Source organism: Caretta caretta, chromosome 3, assembly GCF_965140235.1.
Source record: "Caretta caretta isolate rCarCar2 chromosome 3, rCarCar1.hap1, whole genome shotgun sequence".
Lineage (NCBI taxonomy): Eukaryota > Metazoa > Chordata > Testudines > Cheloniidae > Caretta > Caretta caretta.
Window position 1 is genome coordinate 43,543,758 of NC_134208.1, and position 25,661 is coordinate 43,569,418.

Consider the following 25,661-nt stretch of genomic DNA (forward strand, 5'->3'; position numbering starts at 1 on the left):
TTTCTCTTAGTTATGCTGGGTTTTTACCAGGATTAACTGAAAACAGAATATTCTCCATGGAGTCTAAATTCTTACATTACAGGAAAAATAACTTTGTTCATTTGACAAATGAAGATTATTTAGATTAATGAACAAACATCATAGCATGTTATAAGTGTGTGTTGTATAAGTAATGAACACTTAATAATATGATGTCTTCCTTTCTATATCACTGCTGTTAACACTTTACTGAAGAAACAGAAGAAACAGTTTTTGGTGTACAAATTTTAATTTGTACAGATTAGTGGAATGCAGATTAGATGGTTCTATCACACCTGGTCATAATATCGAAATCTATTAATATGGGACCTTTTTGGCCAACTTCATTTTTTAAACATTTAAGTTACTTAAATGGTGCTATTTGAAATTTTAAAACGAACACATCCTATGTATGGAAAGGCTGCAGCTCATCACACAAACATTAAATATTGACCATAAAGAATAGGAGTAAAATTAAATTTACAAAAGGAGTACTTGTGACACATTAGAGACTAACAAATTTATGCATGCATCCGATGAAGTGAGCTGTAGCTCACGAAAGCTTATGCTCAAATAAATTTGTTAGTCTCTAAGGTGCCACAAGTACTCCTTTTCTTTTTGCGGATACAGACTAACACGGCTGCTACTCTGAAATAAATTTACAGATAACTTCATATCTAATCCTTCTAAGAATAACAAGAATGATGTCTCCAGATTCATATTTTTTGGTGATTTAATCCAAACCTCACTTGGAATCTCACAAGATTACATTGTTACAGTTCATAAGTGCACAGTCAAACAACTCTTGCTCTTCAATTTAAGGGAACAAGGCCTCAGAGAGAGCTCTTGAAAATTTATAAAACTACCACTTTTTATAATGTATCTTTAACAATAACCTTTTACTATACCTTTAACTACAGATGAGTGTCTGTAAATTTAGGATATCTGGGAATATAACCTGTATTTTTTTTCCGATTATGGTATTTTTCTGTTTAAATATTTTTACTTCATATTTTGAATTCTGAAAACACTGTATGGATCTTTTAATTAAGTTTCTTCTGAATAAAAATTTTAAAAGTTCTTCATTTCTGACACTCCCCTGCCCTCTATGTCCTGATTCTTCAAAGGGAGCTTTACAGACGGCTCTTCAGGCCTATAGCTTCAGTGGGAGTTTGTGGGGTTGTTGATATCCAACTACCTGGATACCTTTTCAGGGTCATGCCCTTAATTATTGTCAGCCTGAACATTACCACATGCCATAAAAGAGATATTTTGTGGTTATATATAGTATTCTGTATTCTAAAAGGGACAAAAAGACATAGCAAATTATTTAATCTACTATATGACAAGTACTGTAATTCCCATGACCCTGATTGCTGATGGTATTTTGCCAGTTCTGTTCTCACAAACACTACCTTGAACAAACCTCAGTGCAAACTTTCCCCATTTCCTCATTGGATCAAAATTAGAATCAATATATGCATACAGGGAAAAAGCCATAATAATCATTACAGGTTTCAGAGGAACAGCCGTGTTAGTCTGTATTCGCAAAAAGAAAAGGAGTACTTGTGGCACCTTAGAGACTAACCAATTTATTTGAGCATGAGCTTTCGTGAGCTACAGCTCACTTCATCAGATGTATACCGTGGAAACTGCAGCAGACTTTATATACACACAGAGAATATGAAACAATACCTCCTCCCACCCCACTGTCCTGCTGGTAATAGCTTATCTAAAGTGATCAACAGGTGGGCCATTTCCAGCACAAATCCAGGTTTTCTCACCCTCCACCCCCCACACAAATTCACTCTCCTGCTGGTGCTAGCCCAGCCAAAGTGACAACTCTTTACATAATCAAGTCGGGCTATTTCCTGCATAGATCCAGGTTTTCTCACATCCCCCTCACCCCCATACACACACAAACTCACTCTCCTGCTGGTAATAGCTCATCTAAACTGACCACTCTCCAAGTTTAAATCCAAGTTAAACCAGAACATCGGGGGGGGGGGGGGGAGATGACCCAACACTCTCACAAGTCTTGGGAGACAGGCCAGTCCTTGCCTACAGACAGCCCCGCAACCTGAAGCACATACCACACAACAGAACCACTAACCCAGGAACTTATCCTTGCAACAAAGCCCGTTGCCAATTGTGCCCACATATCTATTCAGGGGACACCATCACAGGGCCTAATAACATCAGCCACACGATCAGAGGCTCGTTCACCTGCACATCCACCAATGTGATATATGCCATCATGTGCCAGCAATGCCCCTCTGCCATGTACATTGGTCAAACTGGACAGTCTCTACGTAAAAGAATAAATGGACACAAATCAGATGTCAAGAATTATAACATTCATAAACCAGTCGGAGAACACTTCAATCTCTCTGGTCACGCAATCACAGACATGAAGGTCGCTATCTTAAAACAAAAAAACTTCAAATCCAGACTCCAGCGAGAAACTGCTGAATTGGAATTCATTTGCAAATTGGATACTATTAATTTAGGCTTAAATAGAGACTGGGAGTGGCTAAGTCATTATGCAAGGTAGCCTGTTTCCTCTTGTTTTTTCCTACCCCCCCCCCCCCAGATGTTCTGGTTTAACTTGGATTTAAACTTGGAGAGTGGTCAGTTTAGATGAGCTATTACCAGCAGGAGAGTGAGTTTGTGTGTGTATGGGGGTGGGGGGGATGTGAGAAAACCTGGATCTATGCAGGAAATAGCCCGACTTGATTATGTAAAGAGTTGTCACTTTGGATGGGCTAGCATCAGCAGGAGAGTGAATTTGTGTGGGGGGGTGGAGGGTGAGAAAACCTGGATTTGTGCTGGAAATGGCCCACCTGTTGATCACTTTAGATAAGCTATTACCAGCAGGACAGTGGGGTGGGAGGAGGTATTGTTTCATATTCTCTGTGTGTATATAAAGTCTGCTGCAGTTTCCACGGTATACATCTGATGAAGTGAGCTGTAGCTCACGAAAGCTCATGCTCAAATAAATTGGTTAGTCTCTAAGGTGCCACAAGTACTCCTTTTCTTTTTGCGAATAATCATTACATTGATTTTTCTGAGGGAAGAGTATGCCCTTGGAAAGGGAGTAGCTATGGACATAAATATGAGATAGATAATTATACCAGTCAGCTCTGTGTTCTTGGGGAACCAGGGCACAGTATCCAGCCTGTTTGACTCATGAAGGACCGCCCCACCCCCCAGCCTGTGCTTGAACCAAAACAGATCAGAAGAAAGACTTACAGAAAGCAATAAAAGGTGGTTATTTTTATCACCTAAACCCCTCCTGACAAGAATGACAGGATTAAGGCAACTCCCCTAGCCTCATCTGCATCAAAGATGGGACAGGGAGGCATCTCCATTAGCATACAGAATGGAGAACAGAGATTCCAAGGCAAGAACCGTACTGAACTCTGGGACCAGAAAATCAGGGAAGCACTGCATCATGGGGGATCTCTGCTGCAGATGTTAATGAACGTACACCTGCACACACCCAGCTCAACAGTTATAGACCAACTCTAGTAATGAATCCTTGATTGATATCCAAAACGCTGAAGCTGCCTAATTGCATTGTGAACTCCCTTGAAGGAACACGACTCATAGCCAAGAATGATCAGTTCCTATAGTCTAGCCTAAAGAAAACCCTTGAGTCATCAGTTTACCCCTAAACAAATCTAGTGTTCTCCCTTGAACTGTTGTTGTTTCCCTACAAAAACCCCTACCCACATTCAAGTAAGGGTTCTGATGCCTGGATCCAAACTCTGCAGCAGTTCCACTGGGACTTCATCTTCTCCTCACTGATCGTGCTGGGGGCTTTGCCTGTCTCCAACACTCAGGACCCTGAGTTACCACCATCACGTGGGAACCCTGAACAGTTCAAGCTTCATGCAGTCGTGAGACCCCAGCGCGCTCTCTCTCTCTCTCTGTGTTTTCTTTTCCACCTCAGGTATAACTTTTAATCCTGACTTATTTGATCAGGTATAGTTTTCTATATCTGTAATCTTTAATGATGTAACTGTTCTGTTTGTTTAGGCTCTCCTTGTGTGGTTATCACTATTATTCAATAAATAACTTTTTTGGTTAAGCTGGTTGATTCCCCCCTCTCTCTCTCTGAACTTCACTCTTTTGTGTTTTTGGCTTCCCCATTTACTCTGCAGCAATGCTCTTCTTACCTAAGCTAAAGATCCCTGTGGGGTTTGCTCAGCAAGTGGGTTAGTACCAGAACAATTGTGATGTGAAAGTGAGGTCAGGGACATGCTGAACCTATGACATATGAGGGTGGCAGCTTGGAAGTGCTGCTCGACCCAGCCTATTGAGTCCAGGAGCATATAAGTGTGGCAGCTTGGAAATCCTGCTTGATTTAGCCCACTGAGTCCAGGGACATAGAAGGGGTCAGCTTGAGAGTGCTGATTGACCCGGTCCACTCAGACTTGCTCTTTTAGTGTGTGTGTGTGTGTTCATCTGATTCTGGGGCTAGAGTAACCCAGCCCTGGGGAACCTAGGTCCTGCAGGATAGCTCCGGGGACTTGCAAAAGGGAGAAGTAGAGCTCCATATGAAAATAAAAGTGACACAAGCAGTTCGTTGATATAATTACAGACATCCCCCCCCCCAAACAGTAACCCTAATACATGAGCATACCCCAAAGTAACGGGGAAATCTGGCAACAATAATGCCACATATGATGTAGGATACAGTGCACACAGCGTGTGAAGTGTTCACAAACTAAACAACATATTAACCTTTCCCCTTATTCATGTCCATGTCAGGTTACAATCTAAAATGATTCCAAAATTAATGTCATAGACTCTAGAATTTAAGGCAACAAGGAACCATTAGATCATCGAGTCTGACATCCTCTACATCACATTACATTTCATCCAGTTACCCCAGTATTGAGCCTAATAACTTTGTGTTTAGCTAAAGGGTATGTTCCAAGGCATCCAATTTTGATTTGAAGACATTAAGAGAAAGCAAATCCACCACTTCTTTTGTCAATTTGTAAAAGTGCTTAATCACTCTCACTGTTAAAAATGTGTACCTAATTTCTAATTTGAATTTGTCTGTCTTCATCTTCCAGCCATTGTTCTTGGTATGCCTTTCTCTGTTTATATAAGAGCTTCTGGTATTTTTTCCCCATGGAGGTACTTGTACACTATAATCAAATCACCTGTCAGCCTTCTTTTTCATAACTTAAACAAACTGAACTCTGTATGACTGCCCAATCCTTTATCAGTATTTACCACTCCTCCAATTGTTGTGTCATCTGATAGTAAATATTAACATTTCATGATTTTTGTATGTTAAACTCTCATAATTCTTGTTTTACTAACTGTTCTCCCAGAAACCTTACAGTGTTATCAAAAAGCATTTCTGAATTCTAAGGCCTCAGAGTCTTGGTTCTTAACCTGAACCTAGAGGGTGGCCAGCATTCAAAAATGTTTATAATCATAGAATATCAGGGTTGGAAGGGACCTCAGGAGGTCATCTACTCCAACCCCCTCCTCAAGGCAGGACCAATCCCCAACAAAATGATCCCAGCCAGGGCTTTGTCAAGCCTGACCTTAAAAACTTCTAAGGAAGGAGATTCCACCACCTCCCTACGTAACGCATTCCAGTGTTTCACCACCCTCCGAGTGAAAACGTTTTTCCTAATATCCAACCTAAACCTCCCCCACTGCATCTTGAGACTATTATTCCTTGTCCTGTCATCTGCCACCACTGAGAACAGTCTAGATCCATCCTCTTTGGAACCCCCTTTTAGGTAGTTGAAAGCAGCTATTAAATTCCCCCCTCATTCTTTTCTTCTGCAGACTAAACAATCCCAGTTCCCTCAGCCTCTCCTCATGTGTTCCAGTACCCCAGTCATGTGTTCCAGTACCCCAATCATTTTTGTTGCCCTCCACTGGATGCTTTCCAATTTTTCCACATCCTTCTTGTAGTGTGGGGCCCAAAACTGGACACAGTACTCCAGATGTGGCCTCACCAGTGTCAAATAAAGGGGAACTATCACGTCTCTCAATCTGCTGGCAATGCCCCTACTTACACAGCCCAAAATGTCGTTAGCCTTCCTGGCAACAATGGCACACTGTTGACTCATATCCAGCTTCTCATTCACTGTAACCCTAGGTCTTTTTCTGCAGAACTGCTACCTAGCCAGTTGGTCCCTAGTCTATAGCAGTGCATGGGATTCTTCCATCCTAAATGCAGGACTCTGCACTTGTCCTTGTTGAACCTCATCAGATTTCTTTTGGCCCAATTCTCTAATTTGTCTAGGGCACTCTGTATCCTATCCCTACCCTCCAGCGTATCTACCTCTCCTCCCAGTTTAGTGAAGTATTGGGCTGTATCTACTCATCCTCAATGTCTCTAAGTCTGTGAGAGTCTAGATATCTGGAGGAAAAGATCCCTTAAAACTAATGGAAGATATTGACAGATGTCTGTTATGATAAACAAAACTGGGTAATTGAAGAGGGTTGCTAATGACCCAGTTATGTTCTGTGATTGATGAGAGGTATTTGTTGTTGCAGATGTTTTCTGTGATAAATGAAATAATTACCCATTGAAAGAAGATTTTAACTCATCAGGGAGTGCTTGTTGCAACAGGTGCTCCGATTAACAATTAGGTTTGAAATCCCTTTAGTTTATTGATCATGTAACCTAAGATACCATACAAGAAATTCCATTAGTAATTAGGTAACATGAGAATTTGAAAACAGACCACGATGAAATTAATTTTGGGAAAATACTTTTCCCTCCAAAAAGGGATACCTTTGTCTCATACCCATACTCATAACAGGAAAGAGGATTTTGGAGTTAGATTGGGGAATTTATTCCACTAGCATCCCACCAGTGACAGAGGGAGGCAACATAGGCCAGCTCTTCATATTACTCAAAAGCTGGTAAAATAGGTTTTCCTTCTGTATTTGTTTGATAACCTTTGATTAAATAATTCCATTTAAGCCTGTTATTTTGACAATCTCACATTATTATTATTGTTAAATTAAACTCAAACAGACAACACATCTGCATATTTTATAAGCAGTGATTTTATATTTACTTGTAGATTATTGAAGAAAATGTTGAATAGCATCAGGCCTAGTACTGTTTAGGGTTGCCAGGCATTTGGTATTTGACTGGAATGCCCAGTCAAAAAGAGACCCTGGTGGCTCCAGTCAGCACCGCTGACCAGGCTGTTAAAATCCGATCGGCGGTGCAGTGGGGCTAACACAGGAACACTGACTGCCTTGGCTCTGCGTGGCTCCTGGAAGTGGCTGGCATGTCCCTAGGCACAGGGGTGATCAGGGAAGCTCTGTGTGTTGCCCCCACCCCTAGCACCGGCTCTGCAGCTCCCCTTGGCCGTGAACCACGGCCAATGGGAGCTGAGGGGGCGGCAGATGCAGGCACAGGCAGTGCACACCATACAGACCTGCCTGCCTTACCCCAACTGCACCGCTGGCCGGGAGCCGAGTGAGGTAAGCACTGCCCGGCTGGAGCCCGCACGCCAAACCCCTCCTGCAGTCCAATCTCCTGCCCCAGGCAGAATCCCCTCCCACACCCAAACTCCAACCTGGAGCCCACACCCCAAACCCCTATTTTAGCCCTAAGCCCCCTCCTGCACCTCAGTCCCCTGCCCATAGGCCCATCCTGCCACCTGAACCGCTCATTTCTGGCCCCATCCCAGAGCCTGCACCCCCTTCTGCACTCCAACCCCCACCTCTGCCCAGTGAAAACGAGGGAGGGTGGGGGTGAGCCAGTGATGGAGGGAGGCGAGATGGAGTGAGTGGGGGTGGGGTCTCAGAGAAGGGGTGGGGCTTCAGTGAAGGGGAGAGACAGGAGGCAGGGGAAGGGTGTCTGGTTTTGTGCAGTTAGAAAGTTGGCAACCCTAGTACTGATCCCTGTTGAACCCCATTTGAAACACTCCCATTCCATTATAATTCCCCGTGTTTTTGAGATCTGTCAGTTAGCCAAGTTTTAATCCAGTTAATATCTGCTCAACTGACACTGTAGAATTTTAGCTTTCTAATCAGAATGCCATGTGTGCTAAGTCAACCACCTTAAAAAAATATGTTAATGTATTACATCTATCCAGTTACCCTTTATCAACCAAACTTGTAATCTCATCAATGAATGAAATCGGGTTTGTTTGACAAGTTCTGTTTTCCATAAACTATGTTGACTGGCTTTAATTTTATTCTTATCTTTTAATTCTTTATTAATTGATTCCCATATTAAATTGTGAAACTGCAAGACTATAGAGAGGTACCCTTAACAATTTACTAATTTCATTGTGCATCTAAGTAAGGTTACAGGAATACTTAGGGAATAGTGCAAACACCAAAGTTGTTTTGCTGATTGTCTAAAAACAAATTGTCAAGGATTTCTATTTTCCTTTATTATTACAACTGTTTTTTTCTTTAAAGTGTGACTATGACAACGTCACCATTCTTTCAAATATAATTGCAATTTACTCCTGCTGTTACTATCAGCTCTTGGTGCTAGTACTCTGCCCCAAAATCCAGTAGAGGTGAGGGCAATAAATATTTAAGAATCTTTGGAGGGTGGCTGTATCATTTCAAGAGGGAGTTATTTAAAACAAATATCAATAATGCCTTCACTCCACCATGCATGTTAATGTTTTTCTTCATGTAATGTATTTTGGTAGGTGGGAGGACACCGAAATTTGGAAAATATTTAGATTAAAAAAAATAACCAAAACTGTCTTTGCAGCTTGCAAGATTTGGACTGCAATGTTTCATGGTGGAAATTAACATGATATTTGAATTTATATTTTAATTTACATCTTTATATTCCAACCTAAACTGAGATGGCAGCAAATGAAATCTTTAGTCAAGCTTTTATTGAGGCAAGGTTTTCACCTTCAACAGAGAGTATAACATTCCAATATCAAAATTAGTGTACCTATTCAATGATAAAGAAAAACACCCTTGACTAGAAGAAATTTTTCCTCTAATCTGCAACTGAAGTGTTCATAACAAATCAACTTTATTCTCTATGATACAGGTACCTACTGATTCGTGACAATTATACACTGCTGACTCTTAAACTTATGTAATGGCTCCAATTTTTTCTTAGCATGGACTTTTTCTGTAAGGATGTATTAGAAATTTTAAAGAAGACTGGGAACATTCCTGTTCCCAGTGAACTGAAAGAAGTAAACGATTAAAACCGAAAGGAGTAGCTATGGTTTTGCTTCTCTTTTGTTACAAGATTGTGAGATGAAAAGTCACTGGGTTGTAAACAACAGAACAATTTTGCCCAGTTTAGCTTGTATGGTCCCATGGATAAAATATTAGATTGGGAATGATCTCTGACCTTCTGTCTTGACCTAGAACAAGTGCCTCTGTTTATCCACCTAATCTTTGTCTTGTATATTTAAATTACAAACTGTTCAGAACAGGGATTAACTCTTACTATGTGTTGGCATCGCCTACCACAATGATGTGCTGAACTTGGTTGGGGCTTTAAGGTAGTACTGTAATACAATTAAGAAGAAGAAAAATCCATGCAATAGTAAAAGGATTTAGTATGGTACTTTGTGCTAACACCTTGATAGGAAATGGTATGTTCTGGATATAAAAAGCTTCCCTGTCTCTTTAGAGCTGCTCATTTTACTTACAGTGACACCCGCTTTCCCCCAAACATTAAAAGTTAATTGCTGGAAAGAAGTATTTTTTGTACAAAATAAATTTGCAGTAACACTTTATCTGGTTTGCCCAGAACTGTGGGGTTAAAAGTCTGAGAGAGACCAATGCCGGAGCATTTTGAATTAAACTGTTATTTGAATTAAATGGTACATTAGCAAAGGAGTAAACACACACACACACAGGGACACACAAAAGCACATTTATAGTATGTCTATCATTGGCTGTATTTTTTATAGTTGTTCCCCAAATGCATACACAAAATATCTGTTAATCTACAATGCATATCTATAAACTCCATATGTTTTGGCTAAAATTGCCTCAGTATTTTCCCTTACTCTAAGAAATGATAGTGATAATATTATGATATTGACACAGTGACATAATCCCCGTTTGATCTCTATTCTAATTTAGCTATATGTCTTCTGTGATATTTCAAACCAGAGAGGAATATGTTGATTTTCCATGTCTGACTGTTTATGTTTGAATTAAAGATGTAGTGAGCCATTGATACCCCATTCATATTCTAGTCTTCTGTCCTGTACAAATAAATAGTTGGAAGACTAGAATCAGGGTACGTGGGCAATATGTGAGCCTTGGTGCCTCTTCATAAATTAGTCTTGTTCTAATAGGACCCAAACATGCACATGCACTATTCACATTCAATAGAAAGAATTTTACAAACACAGGGCTAAACTGGGGGATCTTCACACACTCTGGTGTGTCAATTGGACTATTTGAATAAGTAAATACTCTTCAACATGTGTAAACATCACAAAATTTAGCCCTTATGACTACAGTTGGATTCTGTTCATCTGAGTGCATTCAGTATCCAGATCAATTCCTTTTGCAACTGTCAAGGCTGATTCCCCACTCTGACACTTCAAGTGCAGGAGGTGGGGGCATGCAAGGATTTTAAAAATTAATACTGGACACTCCAGGCTGGTATTAAACTCCCAAGGTTACAGCTTTTATCTGACCTTAGCTTGGTAAATGCTGCCACCACTCAAATGCAAACCCCTTGGAATCCAGGTTGGCACACTTGGGAATTCCTTCCTGTGGGGTACCCTCAAGCCCTTCCACCCCTACTCTGGGGAAGAGCTGAGAAAGAAAGCAAAGGAAATTATCTGTTGCCCCCAGCTAATTAAACATCATATGCACAAACCTCTTAGGACAAAAAAAACCCAATCCTGTTCTTAAAAAAGGTAAATCTGATTAAAAACCAAAAAGAAAGAAAATATATCTGGAACTTAGGCTTTTGCTAGATTTTAAAAGAGCAATTCCAAAAACTAAGCACCCAAAATAGCTTTCTTGGGGGTTCAGCTTAAAGGTTACAAGCAAACAAAAGCATCTGGGGTTAGCACAGAGGAGTCCACTAGCCATAAGAAATAAACAGAAATAAATCAAAACGCATCTTTCTAAACATTTCTGATGTACTTACACATTTGGGGGCTCCAAATAAGTAGTTCCAGGTATGATCTGATGGGTCTTGGTGACCTATGATCATTCCTGGCTTAAAGCTTCTCATAAATAACTGTTCCCTGTTCCCCTCTTTCCCAAAGGACCGCAACAGAGACAAAGGGGAAGTTTTTTCCCCACTTTAAAAAGTTTTAGCCTTCCCAATGGCTCTTTTGGTCAGGTGTCCACTCCCTTTCCTTTACCTGGGGGAACTTTGTTAACCCTTTAGAGGTATAGCAAGCAGAGAACAGCCACCAAGAGGATCTTTATAGCTAACTGGCTGGATGGATGTCCATAAAAGGGAGCTCCCCTCACCCTTCATTTATCATAGCAACCATTTCAGAACTTGCTTTATTAACTACATAAATGACATTTTGATTCATTTGCATAAAATTGATTTATTTAATAAATCTATTATTTTTGTATGAACTTAAATATTGTAAGGGACAGAATTGTGCAAAGTGAAAAAAGGAGAAAAGGAGTACACAAAGACTGTCTTTGCACCCCATGTCCAGGTTCCAGGCACAAAAAATGTTCCTGCAGTCAGGAGCCATATAAGCTGTGCCCAGACACTGATACTTTTGTCCCAAACACTGCAGGAAGACAAGACAAGAAAAGACACCAGGAACGTGGTTTAACTAGGCCACAATTTTATTCAGTAACATATCTGGAAACTAAAAAAAAACAAAACATTTATTCATGACTGAGTATTAGTGATATAATAGCAGAATTTTCAGGAGCCTTCACAATCCGTCACTAACTTTGAGCACTCAGCAGCTGATGTTCACAGATCTGAGGAACACCATCCATCCAACTCCTCACTGGTCATCTTCTACAAGGATAACTCTCCACCATTCCTTCCATAATAACTTTCTCCAGATAATTTCCACTTATACACCTATTGTGACCAAAGTACATACATTTGTGTCTGTTGATTTCTGCTCAGGGTTGGCTTCCCTCCAATAATATTTCCATCAGCAGCAGATCTGGCTCCCAGCCTGGTTGCTAGGCAACCCAGTAAGCTCAGCCGTGCCCAAAGATCCTTCTGCAAATGGTCCTGCTTCCTGATTGGGCAGGAAAACCTGCAGCCTGCTACTTGAGCCTTGAAGCAGCAGCAGTTGCGTGGTTGCTCAACGCATACCACACCTGTGCTTTCCCTGCTACTGCCTCTAGCTCTTGTTCCAGCCTTGAATTCTGCCCTCTCCAATCTAGTCTTTGGATCCCTGCCCTGTTCCCTATCCTGACTCAGGTTCCAACCTTTGACTGAGTCTGTCTTCATCCTCAGCATGGTATCTGACTACTGGATTTACACTTGCCACTACTCCCAACTGCCATGGCAACTGCCAGACAAGGTCCTGCTCCACCCACTGTGTAGATTACCAAGGCCTGGCAGCTTGCAATTTTTAACATAGGCATTCATCTTTTTTACTATCCAGGAGATATGCAAGAGTCTTCACCAGCACCGAATTCCAATAGCTTTCATTTTCTTCTTGTCAGCAGCATGAACTTCTCACAATTCACATACATAAATCGCTATGGAAAAAAAGAGGATTTTCACCAGTTCCCTCTTTTTACATTTCTAGATGCTATGGTTTTTTACCCCCACACTTTCTTTAGCAAGCCCACAGCTGAGCAAACCATTCTTAGCTTTCTTCTGGTTTCTTTGGAACAACCATCTTGGTTGGATATATGTGATCCAAGATAATTAATTTAATCTATTTTCTCTATGCTTGTCTGTTCATCATGATGTTTGCATCCTGTTTTTCTTAGTTGTGTCAACGTACATGCATTTTCTTTTTTGTTGCATTAAGGAATATTCCATATTACTCACTAACTGTTTTTACAGGCTCCACCATTTGTTGTATTTGCACCAACGGCTATAGCAAAGAGTGTCGTGCCATTGGCATATCTGAGGTAGGTTAAGAAGTGTCCACCAATTGAAATCTTAGCTCCTTCCACTTGGTCAAAACCTCCCAAACCTTGTCTCTTAACAAACTCTGTGCATACATTCAAGAGGCTTGGAGACAAAATACACCCTTGTCTCACACTGTGCCCCGTGGAAAACCACTTGCTGTCAGCTACTGTGAATCATCCAGCAACAACTCACCCAGTACAGGTCATACTTCCTATTATAATCTATTCAATCTGGTAGAGGACTGCCAACTGCCATTGCTGGGACCCACCACCCTCTCCCCATATAATAGTTAAGAAAGCTAATCTAGAGAGGGTTGTTTCCTTGTTGTACCAGAAAGTAGGGGCCCTAACCCTATTCCCACATTCTTTAGGAGATGCCTTCTCTCAATCTGTTTCAATTCCAGTTTATCAGGGAACTGGACACACACCCCTGGTGATGAGTACCTGCACTAGGCACCTGCCAAGATTAGAAAAAAAAAATAATGTTACAACGTAACCTACCAACCAGGTCCCCAGTCTGTTGAGACAACCGTAACAAACCCAAACCCTGCCTGGGGGTCCCCAATTCCTTCCAGTCCAAAAAAGCAGCTATCACAATGACCGTTGCAAGCCCCCCCCCCCCAACCTACTCCTACTCTAATCCTAAAGGGGGAGATTTTCTTCCTGGAGCCCCCTATTAAAGGGGAAGGGTTTATAAACTCTCCCCTTTGGGAACAGAAGCCAATAGGCTTAAGATGTACCTTACTGTCCAACCAATCAATTAATATTTATATTTTATCAATAATGCTCATGCAGACAAATTTCAGAGGAACAGCCGTGTTAGTCTGTATTCGCAAAAAGAAAAGGAGTACTTGTGGCACCTTAGAGACTAACCAATTTATTTGAGCATGAGCTTTCGTGAGCCACAGCTCACTTCTGAAGTGAGCTGTGGCTCACGAAAGCTCATGCTCAAATAAATTGGTTAGTCCATGCAGACAAAGATATACTGCATATACAAATAGTCATACATAAAGTAGTGAATGTATTCCTATACAAAATAGACTGAGAGCACTATGTAAAGACTTTCTCCTGAATTTAATAGTTAGCAAGTGTTTATTAGTAATGAACTAAAACAAAGTAATGAACTAAACAACTTACAAATAGATACACACATATGATCTATTCACACAGGTATTTCATTTCATAGAAACTTCCAGGAGTAAATAATGTATTCCTTATTAAATGTAAGTCACATTGAGCAGAATTAGAAAGTCCCTCTTTGAAGCCTACATTAGGTCATCAAGGGATTGCAATAGTAGCCATTTTAATAAAATCAGCATATATAACCAGGTTTGACCACTAAGCCAATAATTTATTTTTATTTTCTCAATTAAAATGCCTTAGTAATTGTGATATCTTGTTTGACTAAAAGATAATGCAAGGTGATTATTTAAATGGGGAAGACCTGAGAAAACAATGTTCCTCTTGTTGTCTGTTGCTTAGCTTTGATATTGAGAAAGAAAATAATAGCAGCTAATGTTTTCATCTGAACAAGTATATAAAACAAAGTGCACTTTTGTTTCCTTTGCAGATTTGTTAAAATGTTACAGAATAAAATTAAAGAGCAATGCATTCTTTGCTATCATGTAATACTGCTGATAATTCACTTTCCTAAGGTTCTAAATCTATAAAAGAATTGAACTCATCTTTCCTCATCTGTTTTATCTACTTTGTCAACCTTTCTGGTTTTATCTGACAACTAGACAGCAGGCTCTCTGGTGTAGGGACTGTCTTTATTATTTGTCTGTACAATGTTTTCCTTGCCTGGGGTTCCTATGTGCTACTGTAATACAAATAAATAAATATTAAACAACAACAAGTGAATTGACTGGGGACAAAAGTAAAGTAATAATATTCAGAGAGAAACACTATAGCATGGATGAACTGGTTCAGATAAAAAAAAAACACTCCCAAACCATCATCCCCAAGTTAGGCCAAACCCTCCCTCTACTCCATTTTCACATAGCCCTGCACTTCCAGGATTCACCTGATCACAAAAATATTAATAATTTTACCGAATTTTACCATTTTGAAAATGCTGTACAAACATTTTATCTAGTCTTCACAACACCCCTCTGAGATATGTATTATCTCCATTTTAGATAGAAAACAGGCAAAGATAAGACCTTCATTTTGAAAAAAATCCACCTTGAAGTTGCTAGGGCATAAAAAACGAGAGATTCGCAAAATCATGCATACATTCAGATGCCTACCTAGTCAGAATGAGAACCCTGTGATGATCATCCATCACTGGCTGAGATCAAATGAAAGATTAAATGACATGAGGTAGTTTTCAAAAAGGACACAGTGAGGCTGCAGGCACTACAAGACTAGACTGAATAAAACACAGAATGTTGAGTCCAGCACAGAGGTGCAACAAGGGATGGGGACCAAGAGACCTGTGGGCCTCTGACCAGAACTGGGTGTCATGACAGTGGTGCCCCTTCCTGAGTGACAAGTCACAATACCACTCAATCAAATTTGGCCTGGCCACCACACTGTCATGACAAAGAGACAATCAGTCCAAATGTCAGCGATGTTGTGACCCTGTGCACCTCTTTCCCCTCCCCCCACATATAGTTCTGCAGTTCTTCCAACACCCATAGGCACTCCCTGGAAAGAAGTGAGGCAGGGGGCACTGGGAACTCTCAGACTCTAGGAGCATGGGGGGATAGGATCCAGGCTTTATGTGGATCTTGGCATCTGGAGCTCCCAGAACTGCCTGGCCCCTGGTGGGGATGGTACTCTTCAGTCTGACTGCCTCTTTGGGTAAAAGCCTGAGCTGGGTGTAGAAGAGGGAGACTGCAGTGGGGAGAGCTCAGAGCTGGGTGTGGGCCATTGAGGGAGACGAGTGTGGGGCTGGGGCAGCAGGAGGGGAGTGTGTGTGTAGTTGGATGTGGGGGGAGAACATGGGTAAAGAGGAAGCATGAAATAATTCAGATTTGTGTCTGGGGAAGAGAGCTTGGAATTGGATGTGGGGTGTGTGTAGGGTTAGATACAAAGCTTCAAGCTCAGTGCAAGTGGAGTGAGAGCTCTTGGCCCCCTATGTAGGAGAATTCTAGTTACAACCCTGTTCTAGGATAAAATAGATGTCAGAGACAAAAGCAAATATGGGGGATGTGAAAAAAACCTCAAGATAAAAGTATTGCCAAGGGATTGTCAACTTTAGGTAGCCTGGCTCCATTGCTTATGTAATTTAAAAGAACTTCTTTTTATTTTCCTCCATTTTTATTTCAAATTTCCCATATCATGAGTGCAAGAGGTTTAAACAAACATATGTGGACAGATTGTACTTCTCTTTAAAGTGAAACAACCAATTGCTAAGTGAAAGAAGAAAACATTCTATAATCAAGTTTCACAAGATGGATCATCTTACACATGAAAAATATTGCCTTGCCTAAACTAATATTGCCTTGAAAACAGTTTAGTTTTTCACTCCACCTGGGATAATTAAATTAGAAAAAAACTATGCATATCTATTCAAGGGACACCATCATCGGACCTAGGAACATCAGCCACACCATCAGGGGCTCGTTCACCTGCACATCCACCAATGTGATATATGCCATCATGTGCCAGCAATGCCCCTCTGCCATGTACATTGGCCAAACCGGACAGTCTCTAGCAAAAGAACAAATGGACACAAATCAGACGTCAAGAATTATAACATTCAAAAACTAGTAGGAGAGCACTTCAATCTCCCTGGCTATTCAAATAACAGACTTTAAAATGGCCATTCTTCAACAAAAAAGCATCAAAAACAGACTTCAATGAGAAACTGCAGAACTGAAATTAATTTGCAAACTTAACACCATCAAATTAGGCCTGAATAAAGACTGGGAGTGGCTAGGTCACTACAAAAAATAATTTTCCCTCTGTTGATACTCACACCTTCTTGTCACCTGTTGGGAATGGGCCACATCCACCCTTGTTAGTACTACAAAAAGTAATTTTCCTCTGTTGATATTCACCCCTTCTTGTCAACCGTTGGGAATAGGCTACATCCACCCTGTTTGAATTGGCCCCGTTAGCGCTGACCCCCCCCCACTTGGAAAGGCAACTCCCATCTTTTCATGTGCTGTAATTTATATACCTGCCTACTGTATTTTTCACTCCATTCATCTGATGAAGTGGGTTTTAGCCCATGAAAGCTTATGCCCCAATAAATGTGTTAGTCTGTAAGGTGCCAAAAGGATTTCTCGTTATTTTTGCTGATACAGACTAACACGGCTACCCCTCTGAAACCTATGATTCTGCATGTGATAGAATCTAAAGGTTAAAACATGCCATTGTGGATCCTATTTTCAAGTCTTCTAAAATGTACCCAGCTAAGAGATTTACTTCTATTAGCATTTATTGAACATTATGAACAGACTTGCTGACTATGATATACATAAATTAATAAATAAAATATTAAAAGTTTAAGGGTCTATTTTTCCTTTGCATATTCACATGTAACTCTCAGTGACATTAATGAGAGTTATGCTTGTATATGAAGAAGCTATATTTCAAGTTATGTTACAGATTAAGGCCAAAGTTATTACCTTAACTGGGAGAAGTCTTCATTTGTGCTATACATTGGTCAGGGGTTGTTGCAAATTAACCTGGTTTATGGGGTCCGTAGTGTTATCAAATATTAGGGTTGGTATTTGAGATACATAATAGGAACAGAATTCTGTGATACTCTGTGTAGAACTTGCTTCCTTTGAGATAGTTACTGCTCTGAAGTTGACTTTATGAGAGTACAATAGTACCTGAGAGGTCCAGACTTTTGCTGATGTATGACTTTCATTGTCCAGTGAAAGCAGTACATTAAACTCTCAGACATAGTAGATCAATTTGATTTTTATTGTTCAGAGCAGTGATATTCAACCCAAGGATTGAGAGTTGCATGTGACTCTTCATATAGCTCTGCATGGGGTTTTTCTGTCTCAGGGAGGATTTCTGCAATGTGCTCATGTTGATGTGGCAGCTGCCCTGAGTGGGGGAGCAGCGGGAGGAAATGAAAATTTAAAACAAAACCACAATTGCTAACACACACAGACATTTAAGTCTGTGTTTTTGCTGTTAGAAACCTATTGTAACTGAAAAGTTCACATATGAAGTTTTACCTTTAGAAATCTGCCCTGGTAGGGATTAATAACCATTATGATAGAATTGTATTTATACTACACAATGTATACAGTTGGGTAACAACATTAAAGTTATAGGGCTTACTGCCTTCACACAGATGAATACTTTTTTTAAATGTTTTAAAGACTGTGACACTTGTAATGTGCTCTGATTAGTCCCTCAGCAAATCCTTTGCTAGCCCATATGGGGAAAGTTTCGCTTCTCTTCAGTGAAGTGTGGACTTTACAATATTGGTCATATAAAAAGGAGTTGTCAAACTGTGGCTTCACCCTTTAATAACTATCAGTTCTTCTTACTACATTATTGCTTTAAAAACTAGACACAGGTCCATAAAACTGAGCAGAGTTATCAATAACCGGCAGGTTTATTATGAAAACATGACTGTCATTTTACAATAATTTTAGTGTGAAAGATGCTGAATTCTCAAAACTGTTTTTTTAAATTATACTGCCTAAAGAAAAGAATACACTACAGAATTATAAAGAACTATTCTACTGAAGCAACCTAAAAGGAGTTTATTCTACAGATGGTATTTCAGAGCACACTAGTGTCAGAGCTGGCTGGAAATCAAAATTTTTCTCCCATAAGAAATTTTGAGATTTTGAAATTTGATTGTGTTTGGAATTATTATTATATAAATAATATTATATAAATAAAATCAATTATTTTTGTGAAGCAAAATATTCTGAAATATTTTATGTTGACTATATAATTTAACATATAATACAATACCAAACATTTTGATAATTTCCCACAAAAATTTTAACTAAATTGATACATTCATGCAAAATGTTTTGATTTTGTTGAATCATCTTTTTCCACCAAAAAAATGCTCTGTTGGAAAATGTTTGACCAGCTCTAGTATCTGTTGAATAGTGTAACATTACAGCCAATAAAAAACAGTAACTGAATACTGTGAAATGTCAGTACTTGGGTACCAAGTGAAATATTTCTACTTTTATTTGTTTCCAGTAATGTAGTCTCATCAATGGCTATACAATTTCAGCAGAGGTCTCTGGTTGTTACAGGGTTTTCAAATCATGTTTATCTCAATCTGTGAAAAATATTGACGAGAAAAATACTTTAAAAAATGAACTGAACATATGTGCTTATTTTGCATTATTTTAGTAACTATTGGCATCTTCACAGATACCATGCACTAAAGTTCCATTTCGCCTGGTAGCTGTATTAGAAATGGATTCCAATTTAAACATTTTAGATATATCTCAGTAATTTAATACAAATGACAAGCAGAAATAAATGAAAGGACTAATCCAAAAATATAAAAGTAAGAAATGTTGTGCAACTCTTTTTTTAAAAAAAAATCTCTTACTTTTGTTTGTTTGTTTGTAAGAAGGTTGTCTAGTGCCCTTTCTGACTGAGAAAACAGGCAGTTTCCTATGTTAGCAGTGGACTTACAGTTGAATAGACCGGTCAGCATGCTGGGATTTCACTCAAATAGTCAGGATGGCATTTGAGCATTTCTTTGCTGAATAGGGATGGACTTAAGTACATCCTTGAGAGCTTTGCTGAAATGGCCCCTTACATAGGTATTGTGAAGAGCGGGCTATGGACCAAACTATTTTGACATGCATAATAATATAAAAGAAAGAAGAAAAATTTTATGTTGCTTGTCTGCCTTCCCTTATGATCCTCTAATATGGCTCCTACAAATAATAAATTAGTGGAAAACTATGGTATAACCACACTATTAAACAGTATCAATTTAGGGAACATGACTCCAGAATTCCGTGATGTAGTATTGGTTTTCTTTTATTGGGGGGGGGGGTGAAGATCAGGACTCCAAAGATCTTAAGACAAGATCATACATATCATAGCTTACATTGTCTACAAAATATAGTTTCCTCTTTAAAATGTTAGGAAACTAAATTTCTGAGTCTCAATAGTATCTCTCTGAACAAACATCTTTTTTTTCCCCACTGCTGTCATAGCTTTAATAGAATTTGAGATGCTTCCATGAGAGAAACTGTCCTTATTTAATCAAGGGTATCACAAAACTAGAGTAGAAAAAATACCAGCAACATGAAGTTTCATAAATATTCTTCAGTCCCTCTATATGCAATAAAGCAGATTAACTGATCAATGCAACATGACTCCCTTTAATATTGTATCTGTAATGAATTTAGGTGTTTTTTTTTCTAGCAACACAGTTTATGTTACAATATGTTTTCTGTCCATATCATGCACTTTCTCCTGTCCCATAAATATACTATTATTCCCAAGACCCCCCCAAATTATCACAGTGACAGATCTAAAAATCAATGTCTTTACCGTTTGATGTGAAAAGGGCTCATTATATTGTTTCATTTACCAGCTGCTGCTACAATAAACCAAAATGGCAAGTAGAAACTAAGCAGGGTTTTATTCAGTGATTGTACCACATATATTTCCATTTTCTCAAGAAGAATTATGACCATTTATAGAGAAGTCCCCACACCCACCCTAAAAAAACAAACAAACAAACAACAAACAACCAGCAAGAACCAGCAATACTATTAACTCCAGATTTTAGATCAGACACATGCAAAACTCCATGTATGGACAATTTTAAAGCTATTCAGTCGTAAACATAAACATTGGAGACAGGACTGAAATATTTGTTGTTAGTAATATCACTGAGTAAAACTGGTGTGGAACACATTGTGATTAAATTTATCAAACAGATAGTTGAGTAATGAGAGACATTGTGTTCGAGAATTAAGATTAGGAATTGACAGATACAGATAAATGTATGTTTCATGGAGGACTGAAGGAGAAAAAAATCTATATCAAAACGGGGGTCTACAAGAACAGAGAGGGGAAAAAAACGATCTGGCAACCATAATGAGAGTGGAAAACTGATTCTTAGAACTAGATTCCAATTTTTAAATGTATTTAAATACCTAAAGATAAAATCAATGGGTATTAGGCACCTAGTGACTTTTGAAAACTCCATTAAGCATCTGCCTGCATCTTTAGGAACCGGAATAAACTTAAAAATCTGGCCCCTAAAGTCTTGCAATTAAAAGGGAACTTGAGAGATGGAGAAAGTGAGGAAGATGATGAAGGGGCACTTGAGAGAGTAAGAGAGGAAATGTGTATAAGAGAGTAGTTCATAAGAAGGAAGAGAGAGAAATAAAGCAAAGATGTATTTTCCAAGTGATGTAATCCTGGGAGATGCATCTAAACAAGAAGCCTACAAATCTTTTTTTTTTTTATCTTAAATTGTGTTTTTGTTCACCAACCAGCTAGAAGCATCAACATGTGTACACACTGGTGTTTGGTAAATAGATTTTCCTCAGGCATTTTTTCAGCACTGCTCTGCATTGCCTCTCAGACAGAGATAGTTTGCTTTCCAGACTTTCACTTTAAAAGTCTTGTAATGTGTACTGTACTAAAATGTCGTACATTACATGCTCTGAGGAGATGCAAGATACCTTTGCCTGTGCTCTCCCCTTAACACAGGTGCCACAAAGCATAGTCCTACTAACATCTCTTGCGATGCATACTGCTCCGAAAGGAAGAGGAAAAGTGGAGGGAACTATTTAACTATCTAGGCACATTGGGTCAGAATTAAGGTTGAATATTTAATCTTAGCCATTGAATCTTTGTGATTTGTGTTAATCTTATTGGAGCACTGTTTTATTTATTTAATTTTGCTTTACATTTACATACCGCCTTTCTTTAAAGAAAGCATTACACAGAAAATGTATTTATTTGGTGTATGCAGTCTGGTCAAGCCAAGCCACAGTGTTCCTATCAACAATGTTCAAGGTACAATGACCTTCAGACAGTTGGACCATTTTGCAGCCCTCAATAATGTGTGTCATGGTTTGTGGCTGCCCACATTGACATAGTGGAAAGTTTCTAAAAAAACACTGAAACACTGAAATTCCGCTGCAGCACAAATTCCATATCCAGTACAAAACCAGTGTAAATCAAACCTTCTCTCTGGACCATAAAGCTCGCTAAGGATCCTCTACTGTAAATCCCTCTCTGGACCATAAAGCTCGCTAAGGATCCTCTACTGTAAATCCCTCACCCGGTAAACTTATCCACAATGGATGCCATGAGCGCAGACAGCCATGTGGTGGATCAAACAGGTCTTTAATTAATTATAGATGTGGCATACCACGTAATTTCATCACGAGCTTTGCTACGCTTTCCTCTCCGCGAACACAGGGTGGAGCAATATTGCAATATTAAATAGAAAAGCAGAAGGACAAAGGGAAAGATCTTGACTATTCAGCTTTTGTGCACTAATAGGTGTGGGAGTTTGTAAAAGCTCTTATCTTGAGCTATTTGTCTTGAGTCCCCATAAACTCCCAGACATAGCTTTTAACAACTTACTGGACTTAGCCTTTAACAACTCTTGACCACCCCAAATTTTTTGGGGGGCTTGCAACAAAGAAAAGTCGATCTAAGCTACGCAATTTGAGTTTCGTGAATAGCTTAGATCTACTTACTGCAAGGTCCACACTATGCAACGTCAATGGGGGACACTCTCCCATCAACTCCCCTTACTCTTTGCGATCAGGTGGAGTACAGGAGTCGACAGGAGAGCGATTGATAGTCGATGTAAAGACCCGCTGAATCGACCACTCATGCACCGATCGCCGCACCATCGATCCTCTGGTAAGTGTAGACAAACTCTGAGAATGTTGGCCCTGAGAGAGGGCTGGAGATAAAAGGGCCCAGCAGGAAGAGGCCCAGGGACTTTGTGAGTTGGCTGGAGGGCCAAACCACTGAAGACCCACCAGGGTCAGCCAGCAGCTAGCAGGAGCGATCAGGGATGAGAAAAGGATGATAGTACCATACCCAGAGACAATCAGTGAGTGCCCCTTTACACTAATTTTGATGGAGCATTAAGGCAAGATTGTTGGCCCATGGGGTTACTTAGTGGACGGCGTGATTTTTTAAATTTTATTTTATTTATAGAAAAGTTCATCACTGTAATTTATTTTTGCATTCATAATGTTAACCATCAATTTAAATTTCTGACATCTTATCTTATCTCATTTTTAAATGGTTAAGAGCAACTTTAATTCCATCCGTTTTCCCTAAGTTAATGGTAATGGGATAGTGATAATAAACTTCCTTTCATTTTCTATTTATTAGGGCTGATTAAAAAAATTAATCACGATTAAAAGAATTAATTGTGACTAATCGCACTTATAACAATAGAATACCAATTGAAATTTATTAAATATCATTGGATGTTTTTCTACATTTTCAATATTGATTTCAATTGCAACACAAAATACAAACTGCACAATGCTCACTCTACATTATTATTTTTATTACAGATATATGCACTGTAAAAATGATAAGCAAAAGAAACAGTATTTTTCAATTTACCTCATACAAGTACTGAAGTGTGAATTTATTTATAGTGAAAGTGTAACTTTACAAATGCAGATTTTTTGTTACATAACTGCACTCAAAAACAAAACAGTGTAAAACTTTAGAGCCTACAAGTCCACTCAGTCCTACTTCTTATTTTATCAATCGCGAAGACAAACAAGTACATTGTTGGGAGATAATGCTGCCTGCTTCTTATTTACAATGTCACCGAAAGTTAGAACAGGTGTTCCCATGGTACTTTTGTAACCACCATTGCAAAAGTATTTACATGCCAGATTTGCTAAACATTCGTATGCCTCTTCATGCTTCAGCCACCATTCCAGAGGACATGCTTCCATGCTGATGATGCTCATTAAAAAAAATAATGCTTCAATTAAATTTGTGACTGAACTCCTTAGGGGTAGAATTGTATGTATCCTGCTCTGTTTTACCTGCATTCTGCCATATATTTCATGTCATAGAACTCTTGGATGATGACCCAGCACATGTTTGTTTTAAAAACACTTTCACAGCAGATTTGACAAAATGCAATGTGAGATTTCTAAAAATAGCTACAGCGCTCGACCCAAGGTTTAAGAATCTGAAGTGCTGTCCAAAATCTGAGAGGGATGAGGTGTGGAGCATGCTTTCAGAAGTCTTAAAAGAGCAACACTCTGATGCAGAAACTACAGAACCCGAACCACCAAAAAAGAAAATAAACCTTCTGCTGGTGGCATCTGATTCAGATGATGAAAATGAACATGCATCAATCCACACTGCTTTGGATCGTTATCAAGCAGAACCCATCGTCAGCATAGAATCATGTCCTTTCTCCTCTAGAATGGTGGTTGAAGCATGAAGGGACATATGTATCTTTACAACACCAGCTACAACAGTGCCAAGCAAATTCCTGTTCACACTTCAGGTGACACTGTAATCAAGAAGTGAGAAGCATTATCTCCTGCAAATTATAACCAACCTTGTTTGTCTGAGTGATTGGCTGACCAAGAAGTAGGACTTAGTGGACTTGTAGGATCTAAAATTTTACATTGTTTTATTTTTGAATGCAGTTTTTTTAATACATAATTATACATTTGTAAGTTCAACTTCCATGATAAAGAGATTGCATTACAGTACTTGTATGAGGTGAATTGAAAAATATTTTTTTTGTTTTTACAGTGCAAATATTATACTAAAAATACATATAAAGTGAGTGCTGTACATTTTTTATTCTGTGTTGTAATTGAAATTAATATATTTGAAAATGTATTAAACATCCAAAATATTTAAAATAAATAGTATACTATTGTTGTTTAACAGCGCAATTAATCACACAAATAATCACAATTAATTTTTGTAATCACTTGGCAACCCTACTAATTATATTTTCTTACATTTGAACACTGCATTTTGCCTGTGCCACTTGTATGCGTAAACTGCAAAATATTAGTAATGATATCAATCATGCAGAGAACAGGTAAACAGTGTTCCGTCACATTGAACTATTCTTTATCTGTTGGCAAATGCTGAATATATAATGATAATCACTGTAACAGCACTACAAAATGACATTTATCTACCATGTGTTTACTAAAATTGTCATTATTTCTTTGAAGTCATAATAGCATGGAATGCAATTCATTGGTCATGTCAGCAGTATAATGTGATGCATAGTATCTACTATAACTTGACATCAAAATGGCAAATGCATCTTATTGAAATAAAATTACAGCCTAAAGCTGAAGAATCTGAAATAAAAAAGTAACTTCCCAAAATATGGACTCATTTAAAACTTTGTCTTCTATTTTATGAAGTTGGTGCACTTTACTTAAACATATTGTTGCATAGTAAAAAAAAAAAAAATACCAGCATCTTTTGTTCAAGCTGTGGATTTATAACTTGGTACCTTATTAAACAAGCCTGACTTCTACTGGCTCGGCAGGAGAAATAGCTCCCAAATGTCAAAAGGGCAAACTTTTCCAGAAATAATCACTATACCATAGTACAAAACCAAACCAAAAAGCTTTATGCATCAAACATACTTGAGTATAACCTGCTAATACATATTGTGACAAACTAGCACA

The 25,661-nt window shown here is 38.9% G+C and overlaps 1 protein-coding gene across 2 annotated transcripts in view; it reads right to left on the minus strand.

The window, feature by feature from the left end:
• Window positions 1–25,661, minus strand: part of CSMD1 (CUB and Sushi multiple domains 1) — a 1,991,107-nt gene that overhangs the window by 833,848 nt on the left and 1,131,598 nt on the right. The gene's annotated exons all lie outside the window — the stretch shown is intronic.